Below are 19,065 nucleotides of genomic sequence, written 5' to 3' on the forward strand. Positions count from 1 at the left end.
AAAGACTAAAAGTATACTATAACTATACTATTGTCTTTTGAATAAATAAGAAATAAAACAAACATTTTATATTTCATTGACAGAGTCTAACTAGTAAAAGCAGCAATAACTATTTGTGAATATTATTTTTTGGGCGTAAGTTAATAAGAAGTTATCATTATTTATTTAATTCTGATATTGATTATTCAAATAAAAAAAGATATATAGTATAATGGGTGGAAACGATTTTATTAAAACAAATAAACACACGCAAATTTTTAGGCAAACATCTATATAATTTTAAATAACTTAAATTAAAAAAAGGCGACTTGTTAAGGTCTTTTATTGTATTTAGTTTTATAAGTAAATAATTCTATTGAAGAAGTGTAATGTGTATTAACAACTCACAACCTATACGAGTGGAAATTAAGTATGATTAAAAAAATGGTCATGAGATATAGTTATATTCTATAATGGGCTTAAACAAATACCTATAATTTACATTCAATACGTGTAATTTTGATACTTTAAAATTATTATTTCATTTTTTGTATATCATAAATTATTATAAATTTGCATGCTATGAAGTTAAAGTGCAGACAATATACAAAAAACTAAAACCCTATAGAAGTCGCTGATGTATAGATTTTATATACACGTATAATAGGTATATTTAGGTTTGAGAATAGCTCATGGCTTATCATCGAGTAAATCCTGTAATCATGAATATGTATAATTTGAATTCAATGATAAATCATTGTATTAAAAAAAAAACAATTTTGAGCGGAAACTGTGTGTGAGGATACAAAAGATGGAGGTATTTCTAATGATAGGTATTTTAAAATTTCTTCATTAGTCAAATAATTGTTATCAACAAATTTAAATACAATATATTATAATTTATAACATATAATATCATATATTTTTGTTATTAACTTATAAGTCAATGTTGACGGAATGGCGTACTGTAGAACTGTGAATAAAAGCATAAAATTAGTCAAAATAATTAAAAAAATTACATTATGTATAATAGAATGTATCATTATTTTAAATTTAACTTAAATTCATAAACAGTTTTATTTAATTCTAATAAGAACAGCGTATGAAGTATTATGTATTTAAACACTTATAAAAAAAAAATGTATTTATAGGTAAATTACTTTGTATTAAATTGTAAAATATTTTTTAATTGTTGTATAACGACTTATTAGGAACCTTGTATTGAATTGTCAAACTATTTGACTTGGAAAACATAATATTTAAATAAAAAACATTGAATTTTTTTAAAGTAGATAATTTTATAAGTTTATATAATATTATGTATGTATAAGCAATAAACATCCTCGGACATAAAATAAACACATACCATTTTAAAATCAATTATACATTTATCACTCCACTTAGAATCTATAAAAGTAACAATATGTTTAGACTGTTCAAAATATATATATATATATATTTATTCACACATTACTCGTGATTATTAACTGGTTTAATTCAACAAAAATACTTTAATTTTTTTTAATAATAATATAAGAATGTATTCCTTATTTCAGTTTATTTTTTGACTCAGGTTATAAGAATTCTATATCTATTCGCAATTATCTAAATATTCTATAACCACACATTTTTATTATTTTTTTTTTCACATAGATGACCCGTAAAAACTTAGAACTTTCATGATGAGTATATGTTATGATTTGCGATTTCAAAATGAATGATGCGTGTTAAGAACGGTAAAGCCACCCTTTAGTGAAATTAGACTTGGAACTTGGGTTATTATTATTATAATAGGTAATATAATATAATAATTACATCATTGACGATCATCATACTTTAAAATAAGATATAGATACAGCATTACATACAGCTACAATAATTAGAGTATTCTAATTACGTTATACTAATAATTAAAAATACTGAGATTAATATACAATTATAGACGAAGGGAAATTAACAAAGTAAGACCGGAAAGAAATTTCAATAATGAAGTATCATTTTTAGAATTATTGAGTATTTTGATATTGATGGAGTAGGGAGTAACATAGATATATGATGATTGATGGATTGATTGGTGCTTAAAAAAGATTTTTGGTTTGAACATTCCATGAAGTGAATGCGTATCACTCGTATGAGCACCTTCACATAAAACGCATTTGGCTGGACTGCTTTTGTATTTGGTACAGTGGTTCGAAAGGTGATATTCCCCGTACTTGACGCAGCAGGAAACATAATATAGAAGTTTGAAGTTGGCACATAGTCCTGAGTCCTAATAATTTTGACATTGTGATGAACCAATCTTGTTTATAAATTATACATAAATTTATATATTATGTTATTGCGATAGGTTGAGTATTTCCTTATTATTAATATTTTGTTTGAAGTCTATAAAAAAAATAGGCAGCAGAAATGTACTCGCTTTTTTGCATCGCTTTAAACATAATTATCTATTTCGACTGAATCTTCAAAATTATTAGTATCTAGTGAAAATTATGAAGGCGGTGAGGTTTCTTATAATAACTCTATAGGGCAATAATAGAAAACAGTGATGGAAGAAATATGTGATAGCTGGCGTTTGTGTCACTCACTTGATTCAGGATAGTATAATAAATCAAGCGTCCATGAATAATCAAAAATGAAGATGTCGACTTACACGACAATCCATTAGTACCCATCTTGAGTTGTACTAATGTGTTTTTGATTGCAGTGTAGCTTATTATTAGTTGTTATATTTATAGTACGAGTATATAGATTGTTGGACTCCAAGTGTTGACGATTTGCTTATTAATATTTAAGAACGGATTGCTTATAAAATCAACGAATATGTTTTATTATTCTATACTCGACATGTCGAGTTTGTGTTATACTGTTATATTAATAATTAATATAATTCTAAATTGTCCATATTAGTTCTTCAACGCGACGAATCGATTAGGTATTTAGATGAGCTTGAATATGATGGCAATATAATCCATTTGGATTTGATGATTTGTTGACGCAGTAGAACCAATTTAAATTGGGACGTATTGTTTTTGTTATTAAAACGTGGTGATGCTTTATGATTTATATTGGATACAGTGAAAACACTGGAACATTAATAATTTTTCTTATATTATCATAATATAAATATAGTGATATATATAAATTGTATAATATTATAATATTTTTTAATTGATAATCATCATTAGATATACTTTTGAATAAAAAAATATTTGACTTGTAAGTAACTTTAAAAATGTATATGTCGACCTTTCCAAAATAAATAACCGCTTCAGCGGGTTTAACACTAAACTAAATACTACTAAATTATAGTATTACCTATGATAATAATACCATACAATAAATCATGCAGATTTCAAATCACTAATAATTAACGTGTAAATGATTTTTATACTACAAAAATTGAATCAACAAAAAACCTCTGGAAAATGTATATAAATTTCATAATTATTTTAAGAATTTAAATAGCAACTTCTGAAGAAACTTTTATTTTTTACTTTACATTAATTTTTTTCTTATAAAAACTTTTTAAACTAAGCTATTGTTTCAAAACTATTCTAATATTTTATTTATATGTTTTTATTTTTACTTCTGTACTTTATTCTTATATCGGTAGGTATACACAACAATGATATACATACAATAATGATTAAAAATTCATAAATACGAATTATACGTATTAAAGACAGGTATTTTTTTACAACATATTCGTTTTGAAATTATACTTTCATAGCTTCACTTATAGTATATTTTTTAATTTATTTAAACCACTTAACAAAAAATTTTATTTAGATTTACTATATTAATGCAAGTATTTATAATATGCAGTACTCGAGTAGAATAAATGAGCTATCAAACTATCTATTGATTACATTATAATAGGTACGCATATTTTTTTTTCAAAACACTTTTTGGAACAGTAAACACAATCAAAAGGTTTTATGCAGCCATGCAGCAAATTTATAGATTGAAAAATGAATATAATTTTATTATATTTTGTATTTAAAAAAAAAAAAAGTGAGAGAGTTTTAAAATGCATTTTTTAAGACTTTGAAAGTAAACAAGATCAAAAGTTTGTATTCATTCATGCAGCACCTACCTGATTGAAAATTGAACACGTATATTATATTATATACATTATGTATAAAAATATATATATAAGCAAATACTATTTGTCAATAAAATATTGACCATTTCTCGGTTCAAATAATTTTTCAAATCCAAAAACATCCATCTACTCAGCAGTCTTAAACTTAAATACCTAACCAAACATTAGTATATATCAATTTTTTTCTCATGCAATCGTTTTTAGAAATATTGTGCAAGCATTGACATATGTTTCATTTAAAAATGTTTTAAGCTATAGACAAAATGTATATTAAAAGCCAACGATAAAGACATAAAATAAAAAAATATTCGGCATCGTTTTTCAAAAAATACACAATATAAAATAATGTGAGTATTAAAATGTATCAAGAAAAAAATGTATATGGTTGCATTTACATATTTTGAATGCCTAGGTATATGTTGCAATGCACGTTGTTAAGATAAAATATACAATTCATGTATACACTACCCGACTACCGATCCTTGTTTATAACTTTGTAGGCAACACATTGGCTATACATTGTACAAAGTAAAATGTACACGTTGAATCCCGGAGATGCGTACAATTCTCAAGTTCCGTTTATGACCCTTCAAATAATCAAATACAGTGAAACCTCTAAATACCATACACTCTCTGTCACTTAAATTGTGTACGCTATTTAAAAAAGGGGCTAAATTAAAAATGTAGATTAGGTATCAAAATACTTTTAAAAAAATGAACCACATATATATAATTTAATTATTTTGTACATAGTACATTATGTACATTATAATGAAATATATTCAGACAAAAATTACAATAAAAATTATCAAAATCTAGCCATAAAAATGTCTAGTTTTCGAGTATCCTGTATTCAGAGGTATTCCTATTGATAAGTAGTGAAAATATCCCTGTTCCCAAAAAACCGTCCACTATTTAGAGGTGTCCGTTAAAGGAGGTTTCACTGTATTACATTGCTAAAACAAAAAATAATTTTTGTGAAATGATCAAAATGATAAATAACATAAACAGCATTGAAGTACATATATGATTTGAGAAATGCAACAGATATTATATAATTATTATTAATAATATAATTTTATTTCAATGGTTTATTCATATTTTAGTGAACCAGCGGCGCGACGCGACGAGTTTAATAATAACAATAATTATTATTATCACCATTATCTATTAGACGGTCAGTCTCTCACTTTTTTCTCTCTCTCAATCTGACTAGGAATAAAATGGTTATAAAAATAATCTACCGAGCGGCGACAACGAATCAACGAAACGTTTACGGACAAAAAATAAAATAAAAACGGAAAAAATTCGGCAGTTTTATTATCGCGTGCGCGCACGCGTGTTTCCAAGATCCGATTACAAACCGTCCCGGTGGCACAGTCCCCCCAAATATATACATCGTACCGCACTGTCTTCTATATAACGCGCGGAATAACAATTTGGCAACCACGTCGATCAGGAAGACAGCGGCGGTGGTGGTCAAATCATTGCGCGTTGCTCGACTATAATATTAAAATATTATAGTCTTCTTCGTAGTTCCCAAGGGCCAAGGAGAATTATACGAGTGAAATCTGGTGAAGAGACTGAATACCTCCAAATAATCAACTAGGTATAGGTTATCAACTGGTGATAATATTGTGTTTAATAACATTAAAATCAATCACACAGGGAAATAAAATAACTTCCTACATAATTTGTTTCCACACGAAATTCTACAAAAACTACAGTTCTATAACACGAGACACTATAAGAACTCAACCACGTAAATAGATCTTGGATTATTAATACAAGTGTTGGAACTGAAAATCTTAGAATTGGTACTTGACTGTAACCATATTTCAATATTGTCAGTATTGAATTCGAAAATAGGTGCTTTTTTTGATAATGATAGAAAAATAGTTCTTACATAAAAGTGTGTATAATTTAATTGTATGTACGTTATTTTTTATTATTGGCCTTTTTATGCTTTTTAACTTTTTTATTTTAATTTTTTTATTTAATTATCAGTTAACTGTAAGTTGTATACATATTTAAAAGCTTCCGAGGAAGACGCGTTGTCGAGTTATATTTAAAATTACCTTTAATAGATATGCTTTATTGTTGCTGTAGTTAAGCGTAAAAAATATTCAATACATTTTATGTAGCGTTTATCAAAGTTTTTATACTACCTATATATTAAAATATGTTGTTGATGTATACATTTAAGATTGTTTGTCAATAATTGATTTGTTTCCGTTTTTTCACAATTTAACTGCTTTTATATGTTTATATTGTCTTAGAATCCAAACGCTAATTATCAAGGTACCAAAATTGAAACTTTTGGCAATATAAGATTATATAGGTGATATATTATACATCAGGTAATTTTTTTATATTAAAATAATAAATATTAGGTTATTGCAATTTATTAGCATTAGCTATTAAATATTTTTTTTTGTTAAATATAAATGTTGGTAAAAATTGTAGTAGTAAGTTCTATGATATAACTATATAGTTTACTTTTTATTACTATTCATTCAATGTTTATTTAGGTATCTTTTTTACACTTTTAAAAATCAATTTTGTTTCTTTAAATAATGGTATTCAGTATTCACTGATACTAGAACTCACATATTGGTTTTATGTATCTTAAATCAAAAGTAAAATATGATAAAAATAAATTTTTTAAACTGAAAATGAAACCTGAACAGAAAAAACAGTAAATGATTTTAGATCCTACACGTTTACTCCACACCACATACTATATTTTGATCGTTTACGCATAAAAATGAAGATATAACTGATAAAAGTCACTGCAGTCATATACATTATATACAACCACTCTAGAACTAACAGTCGATTGAACTTTACAATTTTTAGCAATATCATACAAATTAGTAATTGCATGTATATAGAAAAAATTATACAATACATTCGTAGAAAATGTATAAAAGTTCACCTATAATGCATTCGACATCCATAAGATTCATTTGAAAAGAATTCGTTTCGTTAACACTTTTATGTATATCATAATTATTTCAAAAACAATTTAATCCTTCAAACTTTATCTTTTAACTTCAACAAAACATGCACGCATAAGATACGCACTTATATTACCCTCTCGTAGGACAAACGCACGCAACGAAATTTGTTACGTTATAATTGGATCAATGATTGTTGATCACCACCTCTCCCCTCACCAGTGACAACAATAGCATAGAAAACGTATGTATATAATAAAATATATAATCTTCAGCCAGTCAAGTGACGACATTATGATAATATAATATAATCATGTTAAAAATTAGACTAAGATTCACGGACCAGAGAGACAATATTACACATTTCATATATTATACGAGGTGATGACTTTAACATCTCGATAAATGTTTACCTTCTTGAAAAGAAATTTTCAATACATGAAAATTTATCATTTTATTTTTGTATTATAATACTATTTAACATTTGTAATAATAAAAATGTTTAAAATTTTATTTTTTTAAATGACAATAACATTGTTAATTTCATAAAGTTCAAGGCAAAATAATTTTCTGAAAATTTTGATTTATAAAAATCGTACCAATTTTTTATTATTATTAGCTTCCTGCACTATTGACTATGATATCTCAATAATCTTAATTCATTAGTTGTTATAAATATTTACAATTTAAGTTTAGATTAGTGGAATTCCACAACAGCTGAATTACCCGGAAAAATTTTAGGCATTACTCCACTGATCTATAATGTTAAAAATAGGATAAGAATATAAGATATAAAGATTTAAAGTATTAAAGATTTTGTCATTTAAAAAAATACAAAAATAAAACAACTGCATTTTCATTCGAGAAATTTAAAAAATATATAATTAATACTTTTCAGTTTTTGTTATAACTAATTTTAGGTAACTGTTAAAATATTCACCCTATATAAAATATACATTTTAGAGCAAGTTTGTGCGTTATTCTTATGCGGTAGCTTTATTATACTGCACCTATATATTTATTTATTTATATATATACACATGTACAAATTCTGACGACTAAGTATATATTATACTAAAATGTAGTACGACGATGACTGTGCACGCAAACTGAAACGGAGGGAGGCTGTGTACTCCTTCTCACTCTTTATCCTTCCATCCGTCATGAAATAATGCCAAAATACCTTACGCGGAGGGGGCAGCTGAAGAAACCGGAGCAAACCGACGTGTTTTAGCGTGTGTATAATGGTATTTCAAACGGACAGAGTGGCTGCTGCAACTGAGTGCTGCTGCTTCTACTGATATTGCTGCTGCCGCTGTGGTTGAGGAGGTGGGGGACACCGATGTCATAGACAAAGCTAAAAATGCACTCGCCACATACATCGCGCAGTATTATGTTATTATTATTATTATATAGTTATTATATCGACGTGTTCGAGTTTTCCGCTGTTGTGTTGCAACGACCGTCCGTGCACGCAGCATCGGTTCCGTCGTATATACAGATGTGAAAAACACGTGTTACACATATTATTTATATACATCTCACTGTATCACGATTCACGAGTACAGTACTAGCGATGATTATAACTTATAAAAATATATTAATATACACATATTACGTGTTTACACACACGTACTAGTAATAATTCATATACAATTAATAATGCTTGTGCACGCGTTATGTGTGTGTGTGCGCATGTGTTTGTGTGTTTGAGTGTATCAGTTGTACCAGCTGTACACTTTGCGGGGGAAAACGTGAATCACCCCCTTCCAGTTTTGAAATTGCGCGCCGATTTCAAATCGCAGTTATCCCGACGACACGTGAACAGACCATAATAACATGATCAGTGGCGCCGAACTCATATAATATCATGTGAATCGCGAATCAAGTGATCGCTTCATTTTTTAAATGAGTTTATCATATAAATTAAGTGGGTGGTTGGGACAATAATTTTAGATTTCGCTTCGAAAAACAGGCTGAGTTCGGCGCCACTGAACAAGATAATATTAATATAACATCATAGAATAAAATATATGCCGCATAGACGACAAAACGGGTTAATGTTCTAATTTTGGTGTTACATAATATCGTTATCAGGGTGTAATAATCACTATATTATTATTATATATTCAGATGTGTGCCAAAATTAATTTTTCATTAATTCATATTATAATTGGTAATAAATGCATTAAATACAGGTAAAGGTAGCAGCAAGTATACTAGGTATAGGTAAGTATAGCCAGTATAGATACTGATACTATAATACAACGTGTGCCCCAAGATCCGGCTGGCATGCCATTTAAATAGTTATACATTATACTGTACAAAAATATCGTACGTACCTCTGCAAAATAGGTAGATCGTATAATAATATATTGGTAGTAGGTATCAGACACCACGTGTGTTGTAGAGATTCTTCAGGATCAAAGTTGCAGAAGTCACAGTGTTGGCTCGAAACGGTCAACGCAGCAGTCAGCTGTTGGGGCAAGCAAAACATGGCATAAAACGGTTAAACGATATCATATTTAATAAAATATTCTGTTTTCGGTCATATAATTTTAATGATAATAATAAAATATTAAATGGGTACTGAGCGGGTGGCGATCGTAATAATAATAATGATAATTATAATTAATAATATAGATAATGAATACGAACACATCGTGTACAGCCGATCGCGGATCATCGCTTCCGTCACCAGGTGCAATATTATTACGATGGTGTTTTACGTTTGTATTTTTTTTGTTTTTTTTTTTTTTTTTTTGTCGACCTGACGCGTTATCTGTGCGACGACGACGATGTCTCGTATCCGACCGTCGGTTCCGAAGACGAAAAAAATTTACATAATATACGACAGGCTATATATAATATTAATTTAGCAGCCGACAATAATAATGTGTATGTGATGGATCACATGGACAAGGATGAAAAAAAACCGGTGCGACGTTAAATTTGACTCGGTGGGGGCAAACGGGATGTGGAAAATTCGACAACCCAAACTCCTCGACGTGAGTGCGTACGCGCACGCGCACGCGCGCGTGTGTATGTGTGTGTGTGTGTGTGCGTGATAGTAATGACGGCCGAGGAGATGCGCAGCCGCTGCAGCAGACGTCCGCGACAACCGCACACCGAAAGCGCACTGGCGATCACTAGCGGCGGCAACGAGCTTTTTTGGCGCGTTTCAAAAGTGGCGGCGGCGGCGGCGGCGGCGGTGGCATACAGTGTATGCTTATTTTAAGTGTCGGTCCGCCCGAAATGACGTTCGGTCCGCCGCCGCAGCAGCACCGGCTGTGCGCCGGCTGCCGGCGGAACGTCGCCTTGGGACGTGCGCAGCGTACGCAACGCACCGCTCCGCCCCGCCCGTCCATCGGTCGCGTCCGTCAGCTCGCCGCCCGATGGCAACCGCTCGTACCGCCGCCGTCGCCGCAGACACCTTTGGCCAACGCGATGTCGTCGGCGGCGTTCGGGGCACGACGAGCGCGATCGTCGACCGTCGCGCAAATCATATTATAATATGTATTATACATACATATATATATATATATATATACCAATGTGTGTAAGTATGTATATATTATGTAAGTGTGTGTGTGTGTGCACGTGTACACGGTGGGCATATGTACACGCACACTCGTCCGGACCAGGAATAACTCGGACGGCCGACGGGCTTTGCCAAAAAAACTTTTAAGAGCGTTTTTTTTTCTACATATATTAGAATTATTTTTTTCCTCCCGACCAAAGTCTCACCTGCAGGTCGCCGCAGCCGTTTTAAAACTATAATAACATAAGCTACTATATTATATTATATAGACATTATACATTATTATTAAATATAGCTGATATACATTAAGTTATAATAATTATTAATTAATGCTAGGATTTATAATAATATGCATTGGCATGTTTTTTTTTTTTTTTATGTAACTTCTGATTACTGTTTTTATGTTTATGATGTCCACAAATTATGTCAAGTCAAAGTAAATTGAGGTTACTTTATTTTGTGTATTTTTGAATAAAATGCACATAATTGTATATTTCAACTATACAAACATTTAAAATGCATTTTTATGGTATATTTTAGCAGTGATGGTCAGCGGGAAAAAAAAATATAATATTATCTATTCAAAAAATATTCAAGTATTTAATTGACCACTAAATAGAGATAGTAATTAAATGTATATCTTATCTTAATATTGTCGAGTATTCGTACAACTGCAACAGTTGCTTTAGATTTAATATTCAAGATTATTCTATAACTAGACTAACTGCAGTAAAATTAATATGTGTTATGTGGTTATGTCATAGAAGTCGTCGTATATCGAGAGTGAATTAATTGTTATTTGTGAGTCGAATTAATTTGAGTAATATCATCCATTATTTTTAAATACTGCGTTCATAAGGTTTAATGTGAATTTATCATAGAGACATTATACCGAAGTGACATTGGCCAATATGACAGTTAGCTTAGCCTCTTTGTAAGACTAGAAAAATCTAATAGTATTATACCTAATAAATGAGTTATGACACCCTATTTTTTCAACGTGTTAACATCAAAAATAAATTCATATAAACTATTTGTTTATTAAATCATAATAAATAACAATTGCTTGAATTACTTTTGTCTTTAAAATTCTAAAAATAATAAATATTATATGATAGTATATCGAAAATAAATCTATACGGATTTCAAGACTTAAGAAAATACACTATTTTTTTGTTATTTACAGCAACCAATCTGTTATACCAGTGTCGTATTTTTTCGCATTTTTGGTTTCATATTATAGTTGCATATTATACTATTTTTTTTTTTGCATATAAATCATAGTACTTTTCATAGTCATAATATTATTTAATAATACGATTATAATAACTTCGTTCCATTTCGCCGAAAATGTTTCAGTCTTATGCTATGAGTGATTACTTCTGCACTAGGCGACAGCATTTGAAAATGGTTTTACTAATAGTTACAATCTACCGTCGACAAAATACTAAAATATATGAATCCCTGCCGTGATACACTCATAATAATAATTTATTTATTTATAATATTTTATTATTTTCAAATATTTGTATGATATTGTATTCGAAAGAAGTTATGACATACCGTACATCTTATATAACTATTTAAAACCACGAGTGATAAAGTTGAGTTTTTTTATTGAGTTATACATATAGTATAATAATGCATGATGCTACAAAACTATATATACGTATATATTATATAAATAGAAACAGGTCTGAACTATAAAATGTAAATACATATCTACTAACTATCGTTGTATAATTTTGTTTTTAGGGATTATTTTCCAATTAAAATAAATTATATACTTACCTTAAAATGTGCATCATAATATAGCACTAGGTAAACGTTTTTCTAGGCATAATTTGATTTATATTTTTTAACATAATTTTAAATTAACTGTTAAACAATATTACAATTTATAATTATATTGTTTTGTCGTAAATAGATTAATTATTATTTTAGTGTGCTTACTTGAATCGAGTGTAACGACCAATTAAATAATAATATCTTGTATATTATACAATCATACAGAGCGTTTAAAGTTAGAACGATAATATAATCACGTTCAATATACATACCTATATGCATCATACCACATTGGAGATCGGAGGACATTGTCAGCCCATATTTTTCTGATCAAATCAAGTAATACTTATAATATAGCATTATAGCTATATTGTATAGGTTAAGTCTCCCATTCATATTAATCATATTTAATATTAATACATTACACTGTATCTAATGGTTTTTTTAATTTTTATTTTAATAATTTTCTTAATAAATTCAAAAATGTTTTTAAACATTTAATAATTTCAAGCCACCGACGTATATACATAAATGATAAATATCTAATAACTAATAAGTAATAGTAGTAATACAAATAATACAATAAAATCGTGTAATCGTTTGTTTGAAAATTATTTTTATTAGGTACTTAACACTTGTTATTATTATTACGAATATAAAGCTATATAAGTGAATTTAAGGCATAATACAAGCAATAAACATTGTAATTCTCATCGCAGATTCATCTTTTGAACTAAAATTGTTATTTACATTTTAATGTTTGGCTAAAATAACAATATTTAAAGTATCTATAACCTGTTTATGTACCTACAGGTATAGGTACTACATAAAAATTTGAAGTTTGAGTCACCTAAATATTATACGTGTACATTTTATTTCGGAAAAATAAAATTAAGAATATAAAATTCAAGTGTATTACTGTTTTTAGTACATATGACATATTATATTAATATACTATTAATTTACTGTGGTACAATAAAGTAAGAAATATAATATAATTTATTATTATTTAATAAACAAATAGTTTATATGAATTTATTTTTGATGTTAGCATGTTAAAAAAATAGAGTGTCATAATTGATTTATTAGATATAATACTATTAAATTTTTCTAGTCTTACAAAGAGGCTGTCATATTGGCCAATGTCACATCGGTATAATGTCTCCATGATAAAATCATAATTAAACATTATAAACGCAGAATTTAAAAATAACGGATGATATTACTTTGTACTTAACTAGTTATTTATACTATTAATCTATTACGTCTATTATTATTTTTACAAAGAAATATGCAAAAATGTTCTTTCATCATTTAAAACTTTTTTTTTAATTCTACAATTTATTTTCAAGTGAGTATACACATATGTATTATACAAGGATGAGTTTGGATACAAATTTGACTGTTACACGCAGTTAATAGATAAATCTTTTCATTTTTAAAATTATTCATCTCTAATATACAGTTAGACATAATATTATTATTACGTTGTTATACTAGATAGGTAACATCATTATTTAATATTACTATCATTTTTTTCACGTCTAATTTTGGACAAAGTGACTTAAGTGCAATAATTAAATAGTTTAATAAAATAAATAACATTTTTTTTTTCATTAATTAAAAGTAAATTTAACAGAATAATTTTCACAATTATAGTATTCATCGTACAAGGTGTCAACCATCGAGGATTGTTTTTTTGTATTTCTAAAATGCTAAAACAATATTTTTAATTAAAAAATTATTTTTTTAAATACCTATAGCAATTAATTTTAGTATTGTACTCATCGGCACAATATCATTATAATGTATACATTATTATTATTTATAATTTAGTAGAAGTGATTAAACAAACGCCCTATTTATTTTTATCAGATAAAAGCCCTGGGTAGTTTGCTATGACTCAGAAGTACACGCGTCTATGAATTTATGCCTATACCCTATATTACATCATTACACGTGTAAAGGTACGTTTTTTAAAATATTTGTATCGTCCTGCAAATTACAAGGTTGCCATTTATACTACAGATCGCAAAAATTGAATAATATTTAATATTATAAAATATGATAATATATATTTTTACAATTTTAATATTGTGTTAACAATTTAGTAGAGGTATATGTTATTATTACTACTAAAATAGTCCTATAGATTTATTGTATTATAAATAATCTAATATCATTGTGTTATAATAGTGTTATAGTAATAGGTTTGCAGTTACGAGACGCCGTGCAGCATATATGTATATATATATATACAATAAAACCATACAAGCACGATATTTTGAGATGTTTGTTTTTTTCTGTCGAGTCTTAAATATAGAATATCCATTGAAATACCATTCGGGATGATAATAATTATTATTAATTTATCATATGGCATGCACCCGGCGCGTTTATTGCAGTGTGGCTAATGTTTGGTCGGCTCGTTTCATTTTCACACGCAAACTTAATTTTTAGCCAATATAATACTATAACAATACCTATAATATAATAACTATCGAATCGAAATATCGAACAGTACAATACTAATTTGAATAGGTAACGGAATACCTCTATAGAGCCTAATAACTACAATTACTATGTGCATGTCTCCGGAACGAACGACTCGCGGATATTGTCCGCGGCGTCTGCGAGCGGAAACACTTGTGAGTGATATCGCACTAATGCACGGGCGTGGTACGATATAATAATAATATATAAAGTTTCATACTTACGGGTCGTCGTCGTCGTCGCCGGTCGCGGTCAAATCGTTTTCGCGCGCGCTGTACGGGGAGTTCAGCGGGCGCGACGAGACCATGCGGCGGCCGCCGACGCGCGTAATGTTTTTCGCCGTCCTACGCGGATTTCTCTTGGTTTTTTTCTTTTTGCCTACGCTATTTTTATATCGAACTACGAAATACCGCCGTCGCCGCCACCACCACCACAGCCACCGATCGCGCGTGGTATTCGTTGTAAATAAATCCCTGCTGGACCCTAGAACCTGACCTCCACACATATTCCCACCCTCCCCGTGAAACACGTCCGGACCCGACTCTATACGATCGTAAAACGTAATATACGTAACAATAAAATAATATAATATTATATTATTATGTCTAGAATGGAAACGGGATAAAAAAAAACTCTGTTTGATTTTATATATAGCGTAATAATAAATTGCAGTACACGCGCGACGTATTCTACGCTGTTATTGTTGTTGCAAAATCGCACTGGCGTTAGATACGATATTCGTAATGACGGGATCACCTGATTACATGAACCTTTGAGGATAACACATTTTTGCCACCGTTAAATGCTTTTCCTCCGACAAATCTTAAACCAAATAATTTTCAACGGGTTACAGACATATAACATAACTCGGTATAGATACATCCGAATTACATGCCAAAAATACGAACATACGTTTTAGAGCGTCCGAATTTCATGCTATCTCTTAGAGGGGCGCATGTAAATTCCACCGATTGTGACCTTTATAAACCTTTTTAATGTAGATTCCATCTCTAAATACTATCTGAAAAAAAAAATTAAGTTCACCAGATTTTTTTTTACCTTCAATAAAATTAATATTATGTAGATAAATAGGTATTAGTTAAAAACAGATTTATTATTATATTTTATATATTATATATATGTTACTGTGAATGTCCGCATTTGGTGAAAACTGACAGTCATCGGTTAATGTCGTCGTACACCAAAGTTACTGGTTATATTGATTACATATTGATTAAATTTGTACTGTTAGTAAAATATACACTAGTGAATGTCGACATTTATGTAGAGACATAAATGTATTGATTATTTATGTGGAGATGCCGATATTATTTAATCTAATTTAGGGATAACGGCAGAGTCACAATAATTATAATACAGTATCATTTAATATCTAGAGTATATAATCTAGTACCTATGCAGTATAAGATATTGTACAAGTTGATAATGTCGAAAAAATGTTGTGGCAATATTGTAAAATGTTATATATATATTATATTAAACTAGCGTACACGTCTCGGCTCCGCCCAAGATTTTAATCAATAATAACTAATTATTTACTAACTTTATCGGACTAAATTTATGTCTAAAACTGGCTAAAACTGTACGACGATTGAATAAGTAGTTTCGGAGTTTATCCCGAACATACAAACAAACGCTATCATTTTATATATTAGTATAGATAACTTGTATTAATATTAATATTTATGTATACGTCGTATGGTAAACGGATGGTTTTCCCGTACGTCGTTATTGACGGACCATTATAATATTATATTATATTTATATTAATTCGATAATATTTAATGTACGTCGGAGCGACGGCCGATTTCCGATTTACTAATGATTATTATTTATTATGAAATTTATATTTCATATATTACCTGTTGAATGTTGACTATTGTATCGATTCAATTTCGATATACATTTTGAATATCAGAATCAAACATTTTCAATTTAAATATAAATTATGAATATTATTAACTAACATTTACGATTTTGATATAATCTTTTATTTTTTTAAATATTTTTAACGATATTTATCGATATTTGAAATCGATGTCTATATGAATGTCTAATATATGTATAATCAACGAACTATGATTGTGAAGTTTTGAATTTATTAGTTTTATAAACATTAATTCTATAGCAAAATAAAAATTAGAAACACCTTCAGAATCTAAAAATACTAATACAAAGCAAATTTTAAGCCACTCGCCTATTTCAGATCTTGTTTTATAATCTCACGTAAAATCTAATCTTTATATTGTTTTCACCAACTTTGAATAACACAAATCAACAATCTATCAACTTCGCATTTTTTTCGCATATGTTGGTTATTGATTTTTCAAAATCAATAATGACATGTTTTGGTCAAAAAAATAAAATCATAGGATGCATTTATTTCATTAATAGTTCTAAAACATCCCATACAAAATATAAGAAAACAAATGTCAAATCTTTTATTACACAAAAACACAAAACATAATGGTCATTAAAATATTCATGTATAGTGAAAAGCTGTAAAAATGTTTTACGCAATACCTACGTTCTACGTAAATGAATCATCTAAGTATACCATTTACGCTTTATAGTTTATACATAGGACATAGCTTCAAACTTAATTTTACTACAGAACATAATTCCTTTTTTTAGTATTATATTGAATACATTTTTCGTTACTACTCGTCATACATTGGATTTCATTTAAGAAATTATAAACATCGAAAAAACTTTTAGTTATTTTTAGCTTTGTCTTTCTCCTAGCATTACATATAAATTACTTATAGCACAATTTACATAACTAACCTGAACTACAAAATAGTATAGAAGTCTATGATATGAACATACAATAAGATATATATAAAAAAAAAAATTACTATTTTATATAACCTTTCAACGATAATATAAAAATATAAACGGGTATGGTATTTTATTGTATTAAAATATACTCAATCAGATGAATAATTTCGTTTTCTGTTAACCTGAAAAATGTTTATACTCGTTTTCTTCGTGTTTTTGGTCTATTCTATGAATATAATTTTTCATTACGAGAAAGTCTCTGATTTTTTCAAACTTAATCTCGAACCATTTCATTACGGGAAAAAAATGAAATAAAAAAGGTTTATGTATTATATTATTGTATAATATTATATAATATATATCTGAGTATAATATTGCTTGCACTGAAGTTGACGCAGTGAAATATTACAACAAAAGTACAAACTAACATCATTATTTTTATTTTAACCACAGTGGTCAGTTTTTTCTGCCCGAAAAAAATTGATAATTAATAAACACATCATACATATAAGTTACAAGTTATAAGTAAGAAGTTCTTATTACTTAATGAAGTTTAAAAGTTTAAAGTTGCTTTTATTTGTATTTTTCAAACAAAACCGTATAGATATAATTAATAGCCGATAGGTTTATAAAGAATTCATTTATTACTTACTGTTAATAAACAAATTTCTGAATGTGTCTTATTAATCCTATTATTACTTACATAACATAGATTAATCATTATAATTTATAATAGTAGGTATTTAAATAAATATATATTTCACATATTAAGTCAATAATTACAACATAAATCATGTATAAACGTAAAAATAGTAATAATTATAAAAGCAAATATAATTATTATAATATATAGAAAAATTAAACCATAATCAATAATTAGCACAATATATATATATTATATGTCATGTATCATGTATATCATATAAAATTGTTAAAAATCGTAAAAATAGTAATAATTATAATAATAAATTATAAATACGAATCAAAATATCACCTCCATATTATTTTTTTTAAATAATAAGCCACGTTTTTCACATAATTATCCATAGATATTTTATTATTTTTATATTTTTATATTGCATGCATATATATATATATATTTTTTTTTAATATTTATTGTTCGGTCGGAATTTACAAATCCATTTTTATACCTGCATATTTTTTCGAGCGGTAATTATATGTACGTTTTGGTAAACGGTCACTTTGTACGGTCCATTGTTTAAACTACATAACGCGGACACTTTGTACGGTCAGATAAAATTTTAGATTGCAAAACGCGGACACTTTGTACTGTTATATACATAAAGTATATATTAATGTATATAGTTATACATAAGTGTTAAGTATTTATAATGTAAATTATCAAAATGTAAAAATTAAATATAAAAGTATAA

General features: G+C 28.2%; 1 long non-coding RNA gene across 1 annotated transcript; it reads right to left on the reverse strand.

Moving 5' to 3' along the window:
- Positions 1 to 1,475: 1,475 nt before the first annotated feature.
- On the reverse strand, positions 1,476 to 10,246 carry LOC113560238. The gene is made up of 3 exons (XR_003406100.1): positions 9,706 to 10,246; positions 9,390 to 9,523; positions 1,476 to 3,065 (listed from the first exon to the last, which is right to left on the reverse strand). It is a non-coding gene; the product is annotated as an uncharacterized LOC113560238 (long non-coding RNA).
- Positions 10,247 to 19,065: the final 8,819 nt, after the last annotated feature.

This window comes from Rhopalosiphum maidis, chromosome 3 (genome assembly GCF_003676215.2).
Source record: "Rhopalosiphum maidis isolate BTI-1 chromosome 3, ASM367621v3, whole genome shotgun sequence".
In the NCBI taxonomy this organism is placed as follows: Eukaryota; Metazoa; Arthropoda; class Insecta; order Hemiptera; family Aphididae; genus Rhopalosiphum; species Rhopalosiphum maidis.